The sequence below is a fragment of the Acomys minous genome (genome assembly GCF_964271855.1).
Source record: "Acomys minous genome assembly, chromosome: 20".
Taxonomy (NCBI): Eukaryota; Metazoa; Chordata; class Mammalia; order Rodentia; family Muridae; genus Acomys; species Acomys minous.
In genome coordinates, this window is record NC_140502.1 from 21,751,325 (window position 1) to 21,775,084 (window position 23,760).

General features: G+C 54.4%; 1 protein-coding gene across 1 annotated transcript in view; it reads right to left on the bottom strand.

Moving 5' to 3' along the window:
- POU2F2 (POU class 2 homeobox 2) overlaps window positions 1–23,760 on the bottom strand; it is a 91,709-nt gene that overhangs the window by 59,116 nt on the left and 8,833 nt on the right. The window contains exon 2 of the mRNA XM_084771528.1: window positions 8,477–8,540. The gene's annotated coding sequence lies outside the window, so the exon portion shown is untranslated. The remainder of the gene's footprint in view (window positions 1–8,476; window positions 8,541–23,760) is intronic.

Sequence of the window (23,760 nt, forward strand, 5' to 3'; positions counted from 1 at the left end):
CTCCTCTCTCCTAGCCCTTTCTCTTCCGGGTCAGGGCTGGCCCACAGAAGGGGCAGGTAATAGAAGGCTGTGGGAAGAGGAGGATGAGGGGCTGGAGAGGTTGATCTCTGTGTTTCAGGCCAGCCCCTGAGGGTGAGGGAGACCGAAAGACAGAAGAAACCTTCAGCATGGTGTTTCCGGCCTGGGCTTGTGGAGAAAGACAAGTGGAAATGGAAAGGCCGCCGCCGCTGAGTACCCGGGAAGAGGCCTGCAGAGAGGCGTCTCTCCTGCTCAGTGCCGCACAGTGAAGGTGGACCCACAGTCCGGTCCTGCCCTAACACAACATGTCTTGAAGGCTCCCACACGCCCTGCCTGACCCTGGATGGCAAAGAGGAGCCGCGGCTGGCAGCCATCCTGCCTATGGCAATAAAGAGCCACTGGGGAAACAAACAAATAAACAAACAAACAAATGTTCAAACCTTGGGTCTTTCAATTCTCCTACCAAGGCTGAGGGGGCTCCTGAGGAGAAAGAGGGCCCCAGCCAAAAGCAAGTGGAGGGGGGGGCATGGCTCACTCCTTTTGGGGGGGGGGGCTTAAATATGCTCCCACAGACTGCCCAGGGGACCCTAGATGTACCAGGACTAAGGGGGTCCCGGCTGCCCTCCCCCAAAGCTCCCCTCCCTTCTCTCCCTCTGTTTCGCGCTGGCTATCGACCGACCAGGCTGTGACATGGTGGATCAATACAGCAGAGATATAAAGCCGGCTGGCTGCCTGCCTCTGCCTCTCTCTCTCCCTTGCTTCTCTTCCTTTTCTTTGCTGGAGCCGCACCCAGGCCCCCACCCAACCCCATGCACCCCTTACCCCTACCTCTGGGGGGGGGCCCCAACCTCCACTCCACACTCCTCTACTGCAGGAGAGTTTAGGGAGGCTGAGAGCTTGGAGAGCCAGGAGAGGGGGTGAGTATGGGGGTGGGCAGGGAAGCAGATGGGTGTATGTGTGTGGGGGTGGGGTGTGTGTGTGTGCAGGTTAGGTGGCTGGGATAAACCTGAGGGGCAGTCTTTTGAGGAGAAAGTGATCACTCCCTCAATTGGGAGCAGCTCAGAGAGATGGGCCCTTTGAAAGTATGTGAGGGTGAGGGCTGAAGTCCTGGAGGGTGGGCAGAGTCCCTGGCTGGGCAAGGGGGAATAGAGAGATTGCTATCCTGAACCTGTGGGAGAAGAAAAAGAAAGCCAGATACTGGAATTGGAAGGGCAAATGGATATAAGTGAGTGTTGGGGGGTGGGGGGTGGGGGGTGGGGGGCGGGCACCATGGGCAAGCCTGTCGCCTACCCACAGGTCCTTGGCCTCACGCCAGGGCCTGGGCTTAAGGTGTTGGGGCGTGGGTGGGTTCTCTCAGGATGTTAGGCAGGAGCGTCCAACCAAAGGGCCGTGGAGTCCGAATAGCCGCCATATATGTACAGCGTACACAGGTCCTTAAGCTGTGGGGGTGGGGGAGGGGAAGGGACACTCCAGAATTGTCTCCTGGCTGCCCTGACCCTCCAGCCATGTCTCTGTGTGTGACTATGTGAGTCCGTGGGGGTTTGTCTTGGGGACACTAGGTGTTGTGTGTACATGTCCACAGTGTCTCCCTGACAACTGTATGTCCCCCAAAGGTGCCCCGTGTGGCCCTTGGGGAAGATGTGGCCAGATGGTAAGAGACCTCTCCGTTCCTAGGAAGGGTGGTGGCGAAGCGTTCCTATGTGCTCTGGTAAAACTGACATGTGCTCACATGTCTGTGTCTCCGGTGGGGTGAGTCTCTGTGTCTGTGTCAGTGGGTGGCTGTCCCTGGGCTGCAGAGCCCGTAGGGTCCTCTCTGTGTGTGTCGAAGGCTCTATATGAGCAGTGGAGACTCCAGCGGGTTCTACGAGCTCCAGGTCATCCTTAGTGTTGATGGCCAAGTGCGTCCCCATGAGTGGGACGGAGGCTCTGGGTGTGTCCCCGTGCGTGTCAATGGTGACTCGGTGTGCGTGATGGGGGCAGAGGTCACATCCCGGAGTCGGAGTGGGGGGAGGGGCTGAAGCACCAGAAGCTGCCACCGAGACCCTGGCTAGTGAGGTTTATCGCTACATCATCTCCACGTAGAATATAAGGGCGCTTGCCTTCTTTCTTCCCTTGACAGACGCCCCAGACCCCGGCCACGATGGACTCACACTTCCTCCCTTCCTTCTCCCACCTTGGGCGCACCTCTCTTTCTCAGCACCCTTTGCTTTGGTGGACACTACCTCAACTCCACCAAGCGACCTCCGTCCCTCCCAACCCCCCCCAGCGCCACCCGCTCCCCCCGCCCTCCCCCCACCACAAGTCCAGTCTAACCCAGACAAAAGCAATTACTCCTGAGGTAGGATGTGAGTGTGGGTGTTAGAAACAGAAAAAAAAAATAGTGGGGGGGAAGGGAGGGGGAGGGTGACACACACACACACATACACAGAGAGAGAGAGAGAGAGAGAGAGAGAGGCAGGGATGGTCAGCCAGAGACAGGAATGAAGAAAAAGACAGAGCTAGACAGAGGGAGAGAAAGGAGGACTTCCAGAGCTATGCACGGGCAGAAACTGAGAGACCAGGATGGACAGAGACGTAGATTATACAGATGAGCTGCACGGGGTGGGGGTGGGGGACGTGGATAAAGATATGGGGAGCCCCAGCAAGGGACAGCTAGAAAACACAGACACACACACACACACACACACACACACACACACACACACACACACACACAAAGAGTAAAAAAGACCAGGCAGCGACAGATGAAAGACAGACACGCAGACAGAGGTAGTGAGACACTCGTGAGGACCCCCCGAGTCAGCAGAGGCAGAGAGCGCAGAAGGGAGGCCCAGTTCAAAGCCCTCTCCCCAGGAACACACACACACTCAGCTTTCTCCCCACGCCCTAGGCCCCCTCCCACAGTCCTTGGTCCCCCAGAGCCCAGAGTGAGGAGAGGACAAGATGGACAGCCTGAGGCGGTACCCATCCTTACCAACGCACCAGCCAGCTAATGTCACCCCTCTGTGTGTCATCACTTACACTCTACCAGGTACAGACACCCAGTGAGGACACCCGGAGCCTCACGGCTGTGCCTTCCTTCTCTGGTGCCCTTAGCCCCCATCTCTCGTCCTCAGTACCAAGCCGGTGACCTTGTCCCGTCACCTACAGGGAGTCTCCATGTACCCTAGCTTGGGATTACACTTCCTGCCCCTCCTGCCTGTCTCTATTCCTCTTTCCTGTCCGGAAAAGGCATTTCCACTGCCTCCCTTTTCTTTCCACTCTTCTCAAGAGCTCCCCCACCATTTCTCCAATGTCGGGTAAGGACTCCTCTGGATGCCCTGTCGGCCATGTGCCTCAAGAAGAGTGTGCTCCCCAAATCTTCCCCCCCCCAAAAAAAAGCTCTCCTGGAGTACGGGGGTGGGGGGTGGGGCGGCAAAGGAGGCTGTCACCATTCTTTGTTGTCCTCAGTGCCGTTTTGTTTTCCTTGTCACTGTCCTTGCCACCCCAAACCCCTGCCCGGCCCCACACCTCCGTGTCGCAGTCTCTGAGGCCAGAAGCTAAAACTCTATTCGTCTATCTCCAGGCTCAGAGGAAGAGGAACCACTCAGGAAGAAACGGAGAGGCAGACAGACATTCACACAGAGAGCAGAGATACGAGTCCCTGTTGGGGGTGCAGAGAGAGCCAAAGGTGAGGACCCGGAAGGCCAGGGGTGGAGAGACCTGTGGGGCTGGTGAGCTGGAGAGGCCTCGGAACTCAGTGGGCTTCCCAGCAGGCCTTGCACAAAGCTCCCAGGGTTACCCCGAGGCCTGCCTCCGTTGTGGATCAGGGTTCTGAACCCACACAGCCTGCCTTCACTTGCTGTGGGGCCCGTCCAGGATTCCAGGGACTTGCCCCGAAACCTAGCCTGCTAAAAGAGGTGAGCTTTCTGTCCCTCACCTCCCCCACATCTGTAAGCCCCACCTTGTGGGCAAGAGACACTCTCAAACAGACAGCTGTTTCCACCGGCCCTGCCTGGAGATGGCAGCCACAGACAAAGGCATCAAGCCGATGGCTTGGCTACCTCTTAAAACCCACTGCCCTCAAGTCTGGGACTCCGCGGCCAGGAAGGACGGCTGCCCATTCACACAGTGTGGCTGGTACACTGCCAGCGAAGGAGCTGGCCCATCCCCCGCACCCCCAGCCAAGAGCGCCGCCGTTCCACCACTGAAGCTCCTCCAGCTCTGGACCCCGCCCTAAGCCGCAAGGGTAACAGCACACACCCTAGCTAGTGCTGAAGTCGAGACCTACCCCGCCCCCATACTGCAGATGCAACTAGGGGAAGCCTGAACTGGATCTGGTATCTGGAAAAAACTGTTGGCCGTCTGTCTGCTGGTTCACTGTCTTATCTACGCTCATTGCTATCCCCTGTCACCCTCGGGAGGCATACCCGCCCCGGTCGGTCGGTCACTGGTCACTGAAGACCGCCTCACCTAGCTCTAGGTTCTTCCAAGTCACCTCGTCAGACCTAGCAGCAACGGAAGCCTCGTCCGTCCCCCACCCCCACCCCACACAAATGAGTTCGGGCTCCTCAGATCCTCAGGCCTCTCGCATGGGGAGTATAGGAGTCTCGGGGCACATCCCTGAGTCTGTCCTCATCACCCCCCGTGACCCCCGTTGTCACCTTCATGTTTGGCTACCATACACTTCCGTGCATGGAGAAGGAAGATGGTAACAGAGCCCGGCTCCTGCCTTGGCATTCAGAGGGCATCAGGCCCAGGGGACCAGAGTCGGACACACACGGACTGTAAGGCCAGAGCAGCGCTTACGGTTCCCAAAGCTGATAAGCCTGTCACCAATATCATTTCCAGAGCTAAACCTACTGTGGCTTCTCCTGGCCCTTCAAGAACCAAAGATGTCCCCGGAGGCCCTGCGTGGGTCATCTATTCCCTCTCTCCACTGACCCGATACCTTACAACCCCAGACTTGGGTAGATAAAGCTTGTGCCTGATTCTTCCCCAGCCTGGGGACCCCTCTGGGGCCTCAGACATCCTCCAACCTGTCAGCTCCTCCAGGCCTAGTAAGTGAAAAGGCCCAGGGGCGGGGCCAGGGTGCTGCAGTAATAAAAGGACGGCTGTGGATTTGGCTGTGTGGGTTTGCTCGCTTATTTAGTCATCCGGACAAATACTTCCTGAGCGTACAACTGCCCCCAGGAAACCGACTGCAGGCGCGTAGACGTGTAACGCACAGAGGAGGCGCTATGAAGCATTTGGGGGAGACCCTAAGCCAAGTGAGGAGCAGGATGGATAGGGATGGGGTGAGACAGCCCCGGGGGTGGGGTGGGGGGACTGCCCAGAGCAGAGTGCCTTACATAGAAGAGAGAGGACAGGTGGGGAGTGAGCCCAAGAAAGAACTAGAGACAGATTGAGGGAGCCATGCCTCTGCTGGGGCAGCCTAGGCAGACCCCAGGCCTAAGAGTCTTACTCATCTTGGGGTCCCAGCTCTCATGGGGATCAATGAGGAAGCCCTGGGACATTATCTGGGGAGACACCTGCCTTCCTGGTAGAGCCACGCACGTGGCCTCCTTAGGCGCTTTCTCCCTGAGGGTGGGGGGGGGGAGGACAAATTTGTCCTTGAATCGCTCAGGTACTGTGGCAACCCGTCTTCAAAGCGAGTTTGCAAGGAACTCCAATAGCCGAACACCTCTCTACCGCACAAATGACCCTAGTTTCTACCCGGTGAGCCCGTGCAGAGTCCTAGCGTTAGCCGAGCCCTTCCACGCAAGCCAAGTGTAATTGCTGCTAACACTCGGTTTCTATTCGCCTCAAAGAGATTCACTCCCACGGGACAGAGGCCCGCGGGGTTTCCAATGCTGTGGTGGGATTCCAGGAGGAAGAAGAAAAAAAGGACTAATAAATCCAGGCAGTTCCGAGTTCGAGAATGGTTGCCCGACGCAGGCTGTCTGGCAAGCTGTGTAGCAGCTTCAGGCAACAGAGAGCCACTTTGAATGAGACGCATGTGCGCTGGTGTTCCGCCTGCGTGTGTGTCTGTGTAAGGAAGGGCGTTAGATCTGGGAGTTACAGACGGTTATGAGCTGCTGGGAATTGAACCGGGGGCCTCTGGTGAAGCAGTCCGTGTTCTTAACGACTAGCCCAAGCCCTCTACTTTAACCTAGCCCCTGGCGGCCCTCAGAGCAGCCTCTAACCCACAAGCTGATGCCGTCTAGAAGCTAGCAGAGCCTCCTTTACCATCAAGGGCATCCGAGGACATGAGAAGATGTAACATGGCTCCGTGAGGAAGTGGGGGGCAGGGGGGAGGGGGACGGGGAGGTGTTGGTGCCCATGCCTGTCATCTTAGTGGGAACCTGAGGCAGGAGGATTCAGAATTTGGGGTCAGTCTAGGCCGTGATGAGGGAGGAGGGAGAGACAGACGTCAGACAGACAGCTGGGGCCCTGTGACTAAGGTGCCCACATAGTTACCAGCTAAAACAAGAGCTCATGAATGAACTTCACGGGGCGGGGAGAAGAAAACCCCTGAGTTGCTGAAATATTGGGTACACACGTGTCTGTGTTTTCCCGGGTCCCAGTCTGTAAACTATTAATACAACTACACGTTTATGGGCCTGACAAAATGGTTTGGACCGCAAAGCGATTTTTGAAATCTTAACGTCAGCTTCCGGCACTTAGAAACTGGGAGATGTCCCATAGAAACGTCTGTCTGTCTGTCTGTCTGTCGGTCTGCCTTTCATTTTCCTCTTTGAGACAGGGTCTCGTGTAGCTCAGGCTGGCCTCAAACTCACTATGTAACCAAGGATCGCCTGTCAGGTGCCGGGACAGCAGGCATGCCTACCTTATGCAGCGCTGAGGATGGGTCCCAGGGCTTGGTGCTGCGTGCTGAGTGAGCCCAGCCCTGTACTAATCTCGCTGCAAGCCCAGGCCCTTCTGCTCCCCTTCAAAACCCAAAGCCTAGTAACTCAGGGCTGTCTGTACAGGAGCGTGAAGCGGCCCTGCCCCAGCAGGTGAATGACACACATGAGCTACAGCTTTCCTCGGCTTCCCCAAGGGCACCTGTGACTTGGGGACAACAAGGGACTGCTGACCAGGAGGCCTATAGTGGGGACTGTTGGCTCTCCAGGACCCTGAGGCTGTGGGTTCAGTTGCTCCAGTTAAAATAATGGTGGTAGGGTGAGGGGGTCCCATTTCACAGACCTCACTTCCTACCTCCCCTGCCACTCACTCATTGCCAGGAGAAAGGGATGAGTGGGAGGTGTCCACAGCAAGGCAGATGCCTAGGTCTGTGGTTCCCACAGCAATGAACCCCCGGGGAGTCCTGGCTTCACTCTGGGAGTCTTGCTGGGCTCCCGAGCATCCTGATTTGTCCAGGGGTGTTTCTAGCTGTGTGTGTCTGCAGCCCTCAGTGCCAGGGTCTCCATGCTTTGGAAGGTAGCTTATGTCATCTTCCTGCCTCACTGAGGCAGGGGGTGTGGTGGGGGCTGGGGATCCCCCTCCTTAGAAGGAGATAGGGAAACTGAGCCACACCTGTGATCAGACAAACTGTCTTTCTTTTCGCTACCTTTTCCTGTCCCTGAGATACTCTTTAGGGTGGGCAGGTCTTGTTTTCCTCATTGAAAAATGTTAAAAATGGGGCTGGAGAGATGGCTCAGTGGTTAAGAGCACTGCCTGCTCTTCCAAAGGACCTGGGTTCAAATCCCAGCACCCACGTGGCAGCTCACAACTGTCTGTAACTCCAAGATCTGACACCCCTACACCAATGCACATAAATTAAAATTAAATAAAAGTATCTATTTATCTATCTATTTATTTGTGAGTGTCTGTACGGAGGTGGTATATGTACTATAGTTTGTGTGTAGAGGCCAGAAGGTAAGTTGCAGGAATCAGTCCTCTCATTACACCATATAGATCCAGAGATTAAACTGAGGTCCGTCCAGGGTGGTAGCAAGCACCTTTACCCACGGTGCCATCTTGTTCTCATTTATAGATGGCAGCATGGTAGCATTAGCTTTCATTTTGGTTGTTTTTCTTTTCTTTCCTTTTTTCTTTTTCTTTCTTTTCTTTTATTTGTTTGTTTGTTTGTTTATTTATTTCGAGACAGTCTTGGCTATCCTGGACTCACTTTATAGACCAGGCTGGCCTCGAACTCACAGAGATCCGCCTGCCTCTGCCTCCTGAGGCTGGGATTAAAAGGCGTGCGCCACCACATCCAGCCCTGGCATTAACTTTCTCAAACCCCTTGTAACCATGCACACCGGGCCCCAAAGATGTAACCGTAAGCCACCACAGTCCACGCTCGCTGACACCTAGAAGCCAGGAGTACAAAATGTACTAAGGAAATTAAAATGCCAGACAGAATGAAAGCTCTGGGGGTTGGAAACAGACAGGGAACGGTGGCCACACCCCCAAGGGCAGGCCAGGGACATAACCCAGGAGAGCAAGAAGGCCAGGGCACAGAAATACACAACTTGCAAGGCACGATCCTTACCTCTTGGGCAGACGGAGCAAAGCTAATAATACATTCAGGCCACCAACCCGGTCCAGCCGAGAACCTGGAAGGAGAGAAGACAGAGTGAATGTCCCTGGGCAGTGGTCTGGACTTCATGTCGGATGAGGCTCCTCTTGAGTCGAGGGGCCCTCTTCCTGTATCCCCACCAACAGCGGCAGATCACACACCATAGGGACAAGCACCTGAGACTCAGGTGCTACTGGCCACTGGTTACTCTCAATGACCACTTCTGGGTTTTTTGTTTTGTTTTGCTTTTGTTTTTGTTTTTTGTTTTTTGGGACAGGGTTTCTCTGTGTAGCCTTGACTGTCCTGGACTCCCTTTGTAGACCAGGCTGGCCTCGAACTCACATCGGTCCACCTGCCTCTGCCTCCCAAGTGCTGGGATTAATGGCATGCGCCACCACGCCCGGCCTCTGATGACCACCTCTAGCCTCAGTGTTTCCACCCTACAACGGGCACAGTGGGCCCTTGTTGACCACCTGTTCTCCCATCAGATGGGAAGTTTTTGTTGTTGGTTTCGTTTTAAATTTTACTTATGTATTTTGTGTGTGCCTGTGGGTGGGTGGGTACGCGCGCGCCTGCGCGCCTGCATAAGACACATGTCAAAGTACATACAGCACAGATCACAGGACAACGGCCAGGAGCCATTTTTCTCATTCCACCATGTGAAGCCCACTAAACCATCTGTCTGCCCCTCGTCTTGATTTGGAGGCAGGATCTCACTACGCATCTCCAGCTCGCCTGACTCACAGAGATCTGCCTGCTTCTGCCTCCCCGGTGCTGAGATTAAAGGCGTGCGCCACCACGCCCAGCCCTATTAATTTCACGAGGCAGTCTTTCTATGCTCCTATGTAGCCCAGGCTGGCCTCAAGCCCATGATTCCCCCCTCGCCCAGCCTCCTGAACTCTCGCTAGAACGGCAGCGTGCCGCCAGGATTCCTGCTTCCGGAAGTTCCTGGAATCCTGTTGCAGCCTTAGCAGCTGGCAGAGAACCTGGTAAATTTGAAGAGCCTTATGAGATCATAAATGCTGAGTCATACATTGATGGCTGAATCAATTAATTAATTAGCAAACCGTATCTTAAATGGGTGCTGGCAAGATCTGGTGAGAAATAAATTTGAAAATGATCATGACAAAGCACCTATGAATAGTAGAGACATGAAAATGTAAGTTGTATTTCTAGCTTGGACATTTGTATATTCAGTTATTCATTTATCCAACAAATGTTTCCATTCCTTTCTTTCCTTCTCTCTTTCCTCTTTTTTTTTGTTTTTGTTTTGTTTTTGAGACAAGGGTCTCTCTGTGTAGCCCTGACTGTCCGGGACTCACTTACACCAGGCTGGCCTCGAACTCACAGAGATCCACCTTCTTCTGCCTCCTGAGTGCTGAGCTTAAAGGCGTGCGCCACCCGGCCCGGCTCCTCCTTCTCTTCCTATTTCTTTCCTCCCTCCCTTGATACAGGATCTTGTATGTAACCCAGGCCAGCCTGGAACTCACTATGCAATCCACACTGACCTCAAACTCACAGAGATCCTCCTGCCTCAGCCTCATCAGTGCAGGGATTACTGGTAGGTTTTTTTTTTTGCCTCTGACTCAAGTGTGGGAGTCAAGATAAGAGTTAGACATGATGTGTGCTCTGCTTCTCCAGGGGCTTATAGGCAAGCTGGGAAGCCAGGATTGAGAGCTGCCACCCATGTGCTGTGGTAGGCAGGAGGTGCCACGGGAATCCTAGTGGAGGCCAAGCAGACCGAGGGAAGACTGGTGAGGCACCAGCCAACCAAGTCTAGGAGGTGAATGAACTTTTGGCCCAGGCGGGCAGGCCGTCCCCAAGGAGAACTGGCTTCTAAGCCTCTTCAGTCCTAAAAGGGAGGAATGTTAGCAAATCTGCCTCCAGGCTGCCTAACAACCGATGACATCATCACCTGCCGTGCCAGGTGCCCCGGATATCCACTCACCCCCCTCTCTCTGGGGCGCCCCTCCCCCTTTCCTGCTTGCCCCACGCTTCTACAATAAACTCCATATTATATCTGTTGCCTGGCATCTTATTTTATATTTAACATGCAGGACGGAAGACAGAGAGGCTCCTACCATCCCCGCTCTGCACGTGGGGCAGGGCGGCAGAACCTAAAGCCAAAGTCCCATTCAGTTCACTGATAGGCAGGTACAGCTACAGAGCTGGGGTTTCCCTCTGCCGGGGGCTGAACCCTGCTTTCCTACTTTCTGGATACACAAGCTTCTTGGGAAAGCTGCCCAAGCCCATGTAAAGACCGTTCTAGCCTCTGCCTGCGGTAGGCATTTGGGGGGAGGTGGGGGGGGGGGTGCAGGGGGCAGGGACTGTGGGACAGAAGGGCTGTCATTAGGTGACATGGATGGGAGAAACAGATGGCGAGCTGTGCTGAGAAAGATGGGGGCTAGCTGGGCATGGCAGGTCCCTCATTAGCATGTGGAAGCCTAAAGCAAGAGGATCTTGAGTTCAAGACCAGCTTGGAATATATAGCGAGACTCTGTCCCGGAGATAGAGACTGGGGGAACAGCTCAGTCCCTAAGCACTGAGCACAGGAGCATGCCCAGAACCCATACTTAAAGAGCTTGGTGTGCTGCTCATAATTCCAGGGCTGGGCAGGCAGAGAGGCAGGAGGATCCCTGGCCAGGCAGCCTAAACTGATCAGCATCCCTGAGTAGCATCCCCACCCCAACCCCGAGATCCCAATGAAAGAATATACAAAACACATGGTTGGTAAGGAATGATGCCGCAGACCTCCGCCACCACCCACTCACACACCCACCCATCCCCCGCACATACACATTACAATGTTAACAGTTTCCCCTGAGATGGAAACATTCTGTCCCACTGGGAAGCTAGCTCCTTAGGCAGGAAGGTCAACAGCTCAAAAGTAGTTTCAGGAAGTTCCTGAAACCAACCAGATTCACTAGGTCCTCTCCCTGCCAAAGTAAGCAATAAAAGTTGAGAGTCCCTCTCAGTTCGATTCCCAGCAACCATATGGTGGCTCGCGACCATCTCTAGTAAGATCTAGTGCCCTCTGTACATGCAGGCAGAACACTGTATACATAATAAATAAATAAATCTTAAAAAAAAAAAAAAGAGTCCCTCTCAGAATAGGGAAGCCAAGCTATGAAAACGACCATGGGACCAGATCAGCTGCCTGGAAAAAGCAGAAACCATCTGTTTGTGCTGTTTGGGAGAGGTTTACACCAACTGAGGCATCTGGAAAGAACACCCTTCAACCAGCTGAGCTGCTTACGGGCTATATACCCATACACACACACACACACACACACACACGTGCATCCATCCCCACACATATGCACACACATACACATGTGTGCCCATCCCTACACATATGTATAAACAATATGGCATTTTATTCTCTCTCTCTCTCTCTCTCTCTCTCTCTCTCTCTCTCTCTCTCCTCAAGATCATCTGGGCATAGTGGCTCATGCCTGTAATCTTTTGTAATCTTTAGCTTTTGGGAGTCTGAGAAAGGATGATTGGTCTCAAGTTCGAAGGCAGCCTGGAGTACAACAGAGAGCTCCAGGCCAACCTGGGCTACAGAGTGAAACTCTGGCTCAAAAAACAAACAAACAAACAAACAAACAACAACAACAACAACAAAACCCCAAACAGAAATAACGGAGAGAGGGAGTCTTGAGAGAGTCAGACCACAAAGCCCAGACCCACTGTGTGAGCTCATAGGTACACTCCCGGGAAGGGAGAAGCCGCAGGGGCCTGCAAAAGAGTGAGGACAAGACTAGTCATGCACTTTACAGGACTTTTTTTTTTTAATGGCAGGTAGGCAGGCGCAGATATGAGTCGGAGGCCCAGGATCTGACAAGGATTTGGGAAATTCGGGGAGGCCTGGTGTTCAGAAAGAGAAGAGAGAAAAAGACAGCAATGGAGAAGACAGAGAGAGAGAAGGAGGGAGGGAGGGAGGAGGAGAGAGAGAGAGAGAGAGAGAGAGAGATATGGTGCGAGGGAAAAGAGAAGAGATGAGGAGAGAGAAGTGATTGAGTATGGAGAGAGACCAGAAAAAATCCCAAAAAGGAAAAAGAAAAGAGAGAGAGAGAGAAAGAGAGAGAGAGAGAGAGAAGCAACAGAAGTAGGGGTACCCCAAGCTCTCCTTTCCTTCCTTTCTCCCTATAAGTCTGGCTGGGCCTCCACCCTCAAGGTTAGAGGGAGTTGAGGGTCCCTGGGGGCAGGGAGAGATGGGGTGGCTCCCCCTTGGGGGTTGCCCCTCCCACCTCACCCCACCCCCGCCATCTCATGCACTGCCCCACCCCAGGGCTAATCAGTGGCTGTCATCTCCACGGTGAGGTCTTGGTTAAGGAGATTTAGGGCTGGGATCAATAGGAAATTTAAAAATCGATGCGGCGCGCAGGGCAAAATCGATGGCGTTTAATCGCCTTGCCGATTCCCAGTCAAAACAATTAGCCGCGCTGAGTGTTGAACACGGTGGCGACACGGCATTAACCGTCAATATTGGTGTAAGTGATGGCGGGCGGGCGGGGAATCCCCAGTCTCAGAGGAGCCCCCCGCCTCAGTCAGACAGCGCCTTAGGGCTGGGGTCTTCCCCTAAGGCAGCTCGCAGGGCCCACGTGGAGTTTCTCAGCCCTCTGCCACCTTTACCCGCACAGCGCCCACGGGCAGCACCACCCTGGGCAGGCCTGCCTCCAACTCTCTCTTCCCACTTTCCAGAACTCCGCCCTGTCCTCAGCAGAGGGGAGAGAGAGCCTTTCCGCATAGATTATCTGTAGGCAGAGTCCCACGTGCAGAGAGAGCCCTGCCTTCCGTTACTTCCTGGCAAGCTCTTGTGAGAAATGGAGCTGGACGGCACCAAGCACAGGAAGAGGCAGAACGGGGACTTGAACCCTGCTCCCTGAGGCTGCATCGCAGAAGGCACGGAGTCCAGTTTTCACAGGACCGGGTCTCCCTGGCCCTCAGGTTTTCTCCCAGCCGACAGCATCTAAACTGCTTGGCTGTGCCCACCTATACCGTATGATGAGCTACCTGAGGGTGAGGTGAGGTCAGGCTACTCTGGGGATCCCCGGCATCATCCAGAACAGGATATGGCTGCAGACCTGGGGACAAACCTATGATGATGGTGCCAACTTGTCTCCCCAGAAGCAGCCTGCCCATATACACCTCCTCTGAGGGACAGGGCAGCGCAAACATAGGAATCTGAATAATTGTAGCAGAGTGGTGGGTGTGGCCTAACACAGTCTACACCAAACATTGCTATACTCTGCAAGGGAGATCGAGAGTCCTCTCAACTCTTGGCTACGCTGCAAACACGCTGCTGAAGACACGAAGGCTCAGAAAGCATAAGGCAGGCCTCTTCTCCTAGGTCACACAGCTGAGAGCAGGCAGTTGCCGACTGTCCGTCCGCGCATAGGACCCAGTGGCAAAGCCAGAGGTGTGGGGCAGGCAGCTGCCACCTAGAGAGAGCCAAAAATGGCTCAGGCAAGGCCAAGGGCTCTCAATATGGGGGTTCTGTGTGGGGAGGATGGTCGCTTCTGCAGCCGGCTGCTTCCAGGCTCTGAAGAGCAAGAAGGAACACGTGGCGGGGGGCGGAGGGGGGGTGGGGAGGCCCGTGAGATGAGCTGGGGATTGATCTGACAAGGTCCTAATCAAATGGTCAATATCGCTGACCCGACCACTTAACCTATTGATAAGCTGGCAAGGATGGAGCAGGCCGTGAACGGGCTCAGGGAACAAGGCAGGGAGACACGGGTAGAGCGCAGGCAGGGCACGCACACGAGCTTTGTGCCTGGGTCTCAGGGCCTGGGACAGGGCGGTCTCCTCAGATGCCCCTTTCTCTCTCCCCTAGGAGTATGTGTTGGCCGGCCTTCTCCAACCATACCGTCTCCTCTCCGGCTGAGGTAAAGCCGGGCACCATACTCAGAGCACTCGTACCTGCCCTCAAGAGTGCTCACCCTTGTGAGAGACTTCACATTTCCAGCCTCAGCGTCCTCACCTGGTACCTGGGGACACCCGTGAAAGAACCCAGATGTCTCTTCGCTGGGGGCTGACACAATAAGTGATGCTACAGCAGCCGCACAAAGGAAAACAGCGGGGCTGAGGGGAAAATAAGCCTGAAATAAATTCACTCACACAGACGTGTCACTCATAATCCATTGTGGGGGGGGGATGCAACTTATACACCCAAGCATGAAGTATATAATTCCGTTTTTACGAGCACAGACACTGCCAAAAAGAAGGACATAGAGGAGGAAAAAGAAAAGAAAAGGTCTGGAGCAGATATCAAAAACCTGACTTCGGATCCTAGTATCTTTGTTCCAGTGAGTTTGGGGGCAAACTAGGCAGGGAAAGAAATAAAGGGCTTCGTATACCTAACCTACCTAGGCAAGTACTCGAACTGAGCCATGCCCCCAGCCCCTCACTGGGGGATTCTAGGCAGGGGCTCTACCACTGAGCCACGCCCCCAGCCCCTCACTGGGGGATTCTAGGCAGGGGCTCTACCACTGAGCCACGCCCCCAGCCCCTCACTGGGGGATTCTAGGCAGGGGCTCTACCACTGAGCCACGCCCCCAGCCCCTCCCTGGGGGATTCTAGGCAGGGGCTCTACCACTGAGCCACACCCCCAGCCCCTCACTGGGGGATTCTAGGCAGGGGCTCTACCACTGAGCCACGCCCCCAGCCCCTCACTGGGGGATTCTAGGCAGGGGCTCTACCACTGAGCCACGCCCCCAGCCCCTCACTGGGGGATTCTAGGCAGGGGCTCTACCACTGAGCCACGCCCCCAGCCCCTCACTGGGGGATTCTAGGCAGGGGCTCTACCACTGAGCCATGCCTCCAGCCCCTCCCTGGGGGATTCTAGGCAGGGGCTCTACCACTGAGCCACACCCCAGCCCCTCACTTGGGGGATTCTAGGCAGGGGCTCTACCACTGAGCCACACCCCAGCCCCTCCCTGGGGGATTCTAGGCAGGGGCTCTACCACTGGGCCACACCCCCAGCCCCTCACTGGGGGATTCTAGGCAGGGGCTCGACCACTGAGCCACGCCCCCAGCCCCTCACTGGGGGATTCTAGGCAGGGGCTCGACCACTGAGCCACACCCCCAGCCCCTCCCTGGGGGATTCTAGGCAGGGGCTCTACCACTGAGCCACACCCCAGCCCCTCACTGGGGGATTCTAGGCAGGGGCTCTACCACTGAGCCACACCCCAGCCCCTCCCTGGGGGATTCTAGGCAGGGGCTCTACCACTGAGCCACGCCCCCAGCCCCTCACTGGGGGATTCTAGGCAGGGGCTCTACCACTGAGCCACGCCCCCAGCCCCTCACTGGGGGATTCTAGGCAGGGGCTCTACCACTGAGCCACACCCCCAGCCCCTCACTGGGGGATTCTAGGCAGGGGCTCTACCACTGAGCCATGCCCCCAGCCCCTCACTGGAGGATTCTAGGCAGGGGCTCTACCCCTGGGCCACACCCCAGCCCCTCACTTGGGGGATTCTAGGCAGGGGCTCTACCACTGAGCCACACCCCCAGCCCCTCACTGGGGGATTCTAGGCAGGGGCTCTACCACTGAGCCACGCCCCCAGCCCCTCACTGGGGGATTCTAGGCAGGGGCTCTACCACTGAGCCACACCCCAGCCCCTCACTTGGGGGATTCTAGGCAGGGGCTCTACCACTGAGCCACACCCCAGCCCCTCCCTGGGGGATTCTAGGCAGGGGCTCTACCACTGAGCCACGCCCCCAGCCCCTCACTGGGGGATTCTAGGCAGGGGCTCTACCACTGAGCCACGCCCCCAGCCCCTCACTGGGGGATTCTAGGCAGGGGCTCTACCACTGAGCCACACCCCCAGCCCCTCACTGGGGGATTCTAGGCAGGGGCTCTACCACTGAGCCATGCCCCCAGCCCCTCACTGGAGGATTCTAGGCAGGGGCTCTACCACTGGGCCACACCCCAGCCCCTCACTTGGGGGATTCTAGGCAGGGGCTCTACCACTGAGCCACACCCCCAGCCCCTCACTGGGGGATTCTAGGCAGGGGCTCTACCACTGAGCCACGCCCCCAGCCCCTCACTGGGGGATTCTAGGCAGGGGCTCTACCACTGAGTCACACCCCAGCCCCTCCCTGGGGGATTCTAGGCAGGGGCTCTACCACTGAGCCACACTTCTAGCCTTTGATTTTTTTTGTTTGTTTTTTGTTTCATTTGCTCTGATTGAATTGAAACACTTCATCTTCCTGTCTCCACCTCCTGAAAGGTATAATTAATAGCTTGGTGCCATTGCACTTGCAAAAAGATTTTTTTTTTAAAGTTTCATTTTCCCTTTCATTAAAATAAACTACCATGGTCTTTCTTATCCCTGTCTGTGTCTTCTGTTTTTCTACCATAGATATGCGTCACAACATGCTGGTAACTGTTGGAAGTGGAGTTTGAGCACTCCGTCAGCTGGACTGCAGCCAAGGACTCGGGGAAAACCCGCAAGCAGCAAGAAGCACGCTGCCTCTCGGCTCTCCACCCCCTGCCAGTCAAGTCTTCCAAGCCAAACCCAGAAGAATTCCAGAGCCCTCAGGCATGTGGGTGGGGCCCTACATCCCGGTGTGCACCTTTAATCCCGGTACTACAGAGGCAGAGGAGAGTGGATCTCTAAATTTGAGGCCAGCCTGGTCTACGTAAAGAACTGCATGCCAGCCAAGGCTACACAGTCAGACTATATCTTTAAAAAAAAAAAAAAAAAGAGTGGATGAATCTGAGCACCACCGGGAGCTTTACCCTTTGGCTTTGGCTGTCAGTCTGTGGGCAGGATAAGACCGAGCTCAATTCTGTCCGGCTTCTTTACTGAGAGCCCCAAGTGATACTCAGCTGCTTATTACAGAGCCAGAAGCAGAAACTGGGGCTCCCGGCTCCTGCCGTTGCATGGCCAGGAGGAGAGAACTGTCAGAGTAAGTGTCCACACGGACCACAGGAGGCACATGTGCTCTGCAGCCCCCAGACCTCCGGCAGACAGGGCAGCACCTACCTCTGACCTCTGACCTCTGACCCCAGCACTTCAGCTGGAAGCAGGACCATGGGGGGGGGGCGCGGGGATGGCTCAGGGGAAGGACAATAAGACTCAAGTTTCAGTCCCCCAGCACCCACACAAAAAACTGGGCATGACTGTGTATCTGAAACTACTGAGTTGGGGTTTCCAGTTTGGTGAGAGACTTCATCTTCTCCCTCGCCTCAGGCAGGGTTTCTCTGTGTAGCCTTGGCTGTCCTGGAACTCGCCTTGTAGACCAGGCTGGCCTTGAACTCAGGGATTTGCCTGCCTCTGCCTCCCAAGGGCTGGGATTTTTTTTTTTTTTTAAGATTTATTCATTTATTACTATGTATACAGTGCTCTGCCTGCATGTACACCTGCAGGCCAGAAGGGGGCATCACATCACATTACAGATGGTTGTGAGCCGCCATGTGGGTGCTGGGAATTGAACTCGGGTGCTCTAGGAAGAGCAATCAGTGCTCTTAACCACTGAGCCATCTCTCCAGCCCCCGTAAGGTTTTGTTTTGTTCTTTTCAAGACAGAGTTTCTCTGTGTAGCCTTGGATGTCCTGGACTCACTTTGTAGACCAGGCTGGACTCAAACTCACAGAGATCCCCCTGCCAGGGCTGGGATGAAAGGCGTGGGCCACCACCCCACCCAGCTGCCCTTATATTCTTTTAAAATGATTTACTAATTTACAATTTTATGTCTCTCTGTGCTTTTTAATGCACGTGTGTATGAACATCATATGTGTGCCTGGTTCCCGAGGAGACCAGAAGAAGAGCTCAGATCCCCTGGAGCTGGAGTCATAGGCAGATGGTTGTGAGGCTCTGTGTGGGTGCTGGGAATCGAACCTGGATCCTCTGTAAGAGCAACAGGAGCTCTTAACTGTTTGGCTATCTCTTCAGCCCCACCACACCTGGCCCAGAGAGACCTTGTCTTCAAGAAATAAGGTAGAAAGCCTGGTGTGGTGGAGCACGCCTTTAATCCCAGCACTCGGGAGGCAGAGGCAGGCGGATCGCTGTGAGTTCGAGGCCAGCCTGGTCTACAAAGTGACTCCAGGACAGCCAGGGCTACACAGAGAGACCCTGTCTGGAAAAATCAAATAAATAAATAAATAATAAGGCAGAGAGTGATGAAAGAAGGCAGGTGGCATCTTCCTCTGCTCTCTACACATGCACGTACAGACACTTGTACACACACACAAACACACACACACACACACCGCCTGGGCTACTGGAGATTCCGAAGGAAATACAACAAACAAAACACGAGATCTCCCACCCCCTCGCTGTGTGACCCTGAGCAAGTCACTTCACCTCTCTGAAACCGGTTTGCTCAGACGTAAGGATAATAACACATGCCTCACAATGCGAGGGTGCGACATCACAAGGATAATCTATGCTTGGTGGGAACCCAGGAGGGTACAGACACGGAGAAAGTGGCCAATGAGCGCCAGAAAAGATGGCGTGCCATGTGCCTCGGGTGGGTAGGAAGATGGCGGCAGCATTTCGCTAACCTGAGCAGAGAGCAGCAAGCGCAATGGAGGTACCCGGCTAAATATGCTTCTGTGTGTGCACATCCGCTCCTTCCTTCCTTTTCTTCATGCATCCACTCAACAAACATTTCCCGAATCTAATTCTAAGCCAGACCTCTCCAGGATCTGCAGTCCAGACACAAATAACGAACATTCCCAGTGGGATGATAAGGAAGAAACCCCGGTGCCAAGCGCCGGTCTCTCCTGTCTGACAGTTGCTGTCTCAACGGCCTCTACAGTGTCCCTGGGGCTTCTGGGCAAAAGTATTGTATGCTGGGTGGCGGTGGTGGCGCACGCCTTTAATCCCAGCACTCAGGAGGCAGAGGCAGGCGGATCTCTATAAATTCAAGGCCAGCCTGGTCTACAAAGCGAGTCCAGGATATCCAAGGCTACACAGAGATATCCTGTCTCAAAAAAAAAAAAAAGAGAGAGAGAGAGAGAGAAGAAAAAGAAAAAAAGAAAAAAAGAGTGGGAGTGCAATAGGACCCTTCCTGACCCCAGGTCTGACCTCCCTGCTACTTCAAGCTGAAGTAGCCTTAGTGTGCGCATGCTCACCACAGGACCAGCACCAGACCAGACTCTCTTGGAATCCTCCATGCTCACATTTGTCCCTCCCTTTTCCTTTTTAATGAACAACCTCAAAAATAAATAATATAAAGTTCAGGGCTGGAGAGGTGGCTCAGTGGTTAGAGCACTGGCCGACCTAGAGGACCAGGTTCAATTCCTAGCATCCACACGGAGGCTCACAAGCACGTTTAACTCCTGTTCCAGAGGATCTGATGTCTTCCTCTGGCCTCTGAGGGCACCTGACATACTTGGTGCACAGATATACACGCAGGGCAAACACATGCATATAAATAAATAAATCTTAAAAAAAATTTTTTTTATTAAGTTCAAAGCACCCACAGCAGGAGGTGGTTGGCGGTGCATGCATTAATTGCCAGCTCTAGAGAGGCAGAGGCAGATGGATTTCTGTGAGTTTGAGGCCAGGCTGGTTTACAGAGTGAGTTCCAGGACAGCCAAGACTAGACAGAGAGATCCCCGTCTTGAAAAGCAAAAACAAAAAAAGTTCAAAGCAACCAGGATAACGTTTAAGCCCTGGAAGGCCCTGAATAAGTGCTGTTTTCAGTGTCCCCACCACCCCTGCAGCTGTTCTCCGTCCACAAGGAAGCTCCTGATGTTTACCTATGGTCGCAGAGCCAAGACACAAAGCCGGGCATGCTAAGCTCACACTTAGAATCCCAGCTCTGAGCCGGGCATGGTGGTGCATGCCTTTAATCCCAGCACTCAGGAGGCAGAGGTAGGTGGATCGCTGTGAGTTCGAGGCCAGCCTGGTCTACAAAGTGAGTCCAGGATGGCCAAGGCTACACAGAGAGACCCTGTCTCAAAAAAAAAAAAAAAAAGAATCCCAGCTCTGAGAGGCAGAGGGATCAGGAGTTCAAGGTCATCGTTAGCTATGTAGGTATTGGAGGACAGCCTGGTTTGCATGAGACCCTGTCTCAAGACAAAACAAAAAAAGAAAACAGGGCTTGGCGGAAGTTCTGGTGACAGCTTGCCTAACGTAGCCTAACATACAGGAAGCACTGAATTGCATCCCCAGAACCACCTATACCCAACATGGTGGCCCAGGCCTGTAATCCCAACACTCAGGTTGGAAGCAAGAGGATCAGAGGACCAGTCTGAGGATCTAGCTCAGTTGGTAGAGTGCCCGCCTAACACTCACAGGGTCCTGGGTTCAGTCCTTAGTACTGCATAAAATGAGGGTGGTGGCACATACCAGTAGACAGGAGGTGTGGGCAGGAGGATCAGGCATCCAAGGTCAATCCTTGGCTACTTAGAGAGTTTGGGGCAAACCTGGGCTACATAAGACCTATGTCAAAACAAAGTTGCTTTGAGCCTCCAGCAGACAGGAGGCAACTGCATTGCCAATGTCCCTGACGGCACCAATAGGCATGGTCCCCCAGGAAATAACCTTTATCGTTCCTTTTTTGGGGGAGGGGGGTTTCGAGATAGGGTTTCTCTGTGTAGCCCTGGCTGTGTTGGAATTCTCTCTGTAGACCAGGCTAGCCTCGAACCCCCAGAGATCTCCCTGCCTCTGCCTCCCGAGTGCTGGGATTAAAGGCGTGCGCCACCGCACCTGGCTTATTTTCTTGTTTCATCACTACTTTTCAAATTTTTTTAGTTTATGGTTTTTCAAGACAAGGTTTCTCTGTGTAGCCCTGGCTGTCCTGGACTCACTCTGTAGACCAGGCTGGCCTCGAACTCACAGCGATTCGCCTGCCTCTGCCTCCCGAGTGCCAGGATTAAAGGCGTGCGCCACCACTGCCGGGCTTCATCACTCACTCCTGACATTCTCCTCCACCGTGACATCGGTGAGGCACACATCACTGACTGCTGCTTGTTGTGTGCCGCCGTGCTAGGCGCCGCGGTGTGGCTGTGACGAGAGCCCGTCCTCTGCACTTCGTAGTGGAGGAGGAGCTACAGCAGAAGGAAAATACACATGAGGACTACAGAAGAAACCGAGGCAGGTGGGGGTGGACCGCGAGTGATATTTTAGACGGAATGGTGAGTGATGGTGTCATTTGAACAGCTGCCCCCATGAGCAGAAAGTAAGAGCTTTTCCCGGCCACAATGGCAAGTGCAAAGGCCCTGAGGCAGAAGGTGGGTTTAAAGAGCGGCAAAAAAGTAAGCGGCTTGATCTTCGGGAGCTGAGACGAAAGAAGTAAAATTCAAATCGGCACAGAGGTGCCAGCTTATGTGGGGCTTACAAGCCAAGGAAGGGGCACTCCTCCTCTCATGTGGGAGAAGGGTCCCATGTAGCCCAGGCTGGCCTTAAATTTGCTTTGTAGCCCAGGCTGACTCTTTTTTTTTTTTCCAGTTTTTCAAGACAGAGTGTCTCTGTGTTTGCCTTGGCTGTCCTGGACTCGCTTTATAGATCAGGCTGGCTTCGAACTCACAGAGGTCCACCTGCCTCAGCCTCCTGCAGTGTCAGGATAAAAGACATGCCCCACGTCGCCTGGCTCTGGCCTTTACATCTTTGTTATTGATATTATAGTCATGTCCCACAGTGCCTGGCTTTTCCTTTTTTCTTCTTCCTTTTTTGTTGTTGTGGTGTGTATGTGTTTGTGTGTGTGCACACATGTACAAGTGTGCGTGCTGGTGTGTGTAAGTGCGTGTGGGGGCCAGAAGTTGAGGTCTGCGCTCTTCCTCAATCTCCCTCCACCTTATTTTTATTTATGATTACCGTGTGTGTGTGTGTGTGTGTGTGTGTGTGTGTGTGTGTGAGTGTGCCCACACAGGAGTGCAGCAGCATGCATGTAGGTGCCAGAGGACAGCTTCCTGAAACTGAGTTCAGCTTCCTGAAGAGGGTCCTGGGAACTGAACTCAGGTCTTCAGGCTTGCACAGCAAGCACTTTTACCCACTGAGCCATCTCGCCGGCCCCCTCTGCCTTATGTTTTGTGAGGGATCTCTCACTGAACATAGAGCTCACCGGTTCAGCTAGCAAGCTCCAGGGACCTGCCTGTCTCTGTCTCCCCAGCACTGAGATTACAGGCATGTACCCCCCTCTCACACACACACACACACAGCTTCTCATGTGGGTGCTGGGGATCTGAGCTCGGGTGCTCATTCTCATGCACCTAGTACTTTACCAACTGAGCCATCTCCCGGGCCTGTGAGACAGCTCTCTCTGACTGCAGGGCTCCTCCGTTCTCAAAAGGGGCCTTGCCTTGGGGCTGGGCATGGTGGCGCACACCTTTAATCCCAGCACTCGGGAGGCAGAGGCAGGCGGATCTCTGTGAGTTCGAAGCCAGCCTGGTCTACAAAGCGAGTCCAGGACAGCCAAGGCTACACACAGAGAAACCCTGTCTCCAAAAACAAAAAACAAAAACAAAAACAAAAAAGGCTGGGAGGGGGGTGGTCCTTGCTTCTTTCCCACATACACTATGGGGTACCTGAGCCACATAGCTCAAAGAATCAGCCTCCCAAACCTTTAATAAACCTCCAAAATTCCTAGCAGGGTTTTTTTTTTCAAGGACCACCTCCTCATGACGAGGACCCTCCCCCCCCAAAACAGGAAGGGGTCTGACTTATCTCAGGCCTGACTACCAGAGGCCTCAGGAAACTATAAAGTAGTAGTAGGAGGAGGGTTCAGATTCCACCTCTATCCCCTGGCAAGTCTCTGTTTGAGAGCAATTGTCACCGTTTCAACTCTTACTGGTAGCCGAAAGATGAGGCCAGGAGCAAGGAAAAGAAGCGAACACCGCTTGCCCCATAGGCCTTCACCGGGACTCCCTGCACAGAAAGCAGGAAGACTTGGGGCTGGATCATCAGATCTTTCAGGGTGCCCCCATCCTCCCCCCCTTCCTCACCAGGCTCTGAGGCAGCCAGCCCTGCTAGGCTCAGCACCTGCACCATACAGTCTAAGACCGTCCTCAAAACCTTTTTGCAGCTGCCCAACACACCAGCAGGTCTGAATCCCTGTGACCCTTTGACCTTCCTGCGGTTGGTGGGACGGCCCATGCTTATCTGCCACCCCACACCTGTACCTACCCACCTGTGCCCACGGTGCCTCCCAGATGAGGCCTCTTGCAGTCTCCTTCCATGGTGCCAGCTGTGATGAGCATCTGGGTCACAGCCCGCCCCCCCCTCGACCTGGACCACAGCTGGGAGACCCCATGATCCACCTAGGGATGTACCCAGGGGAGCCTCCTGGGGACTGATGTAT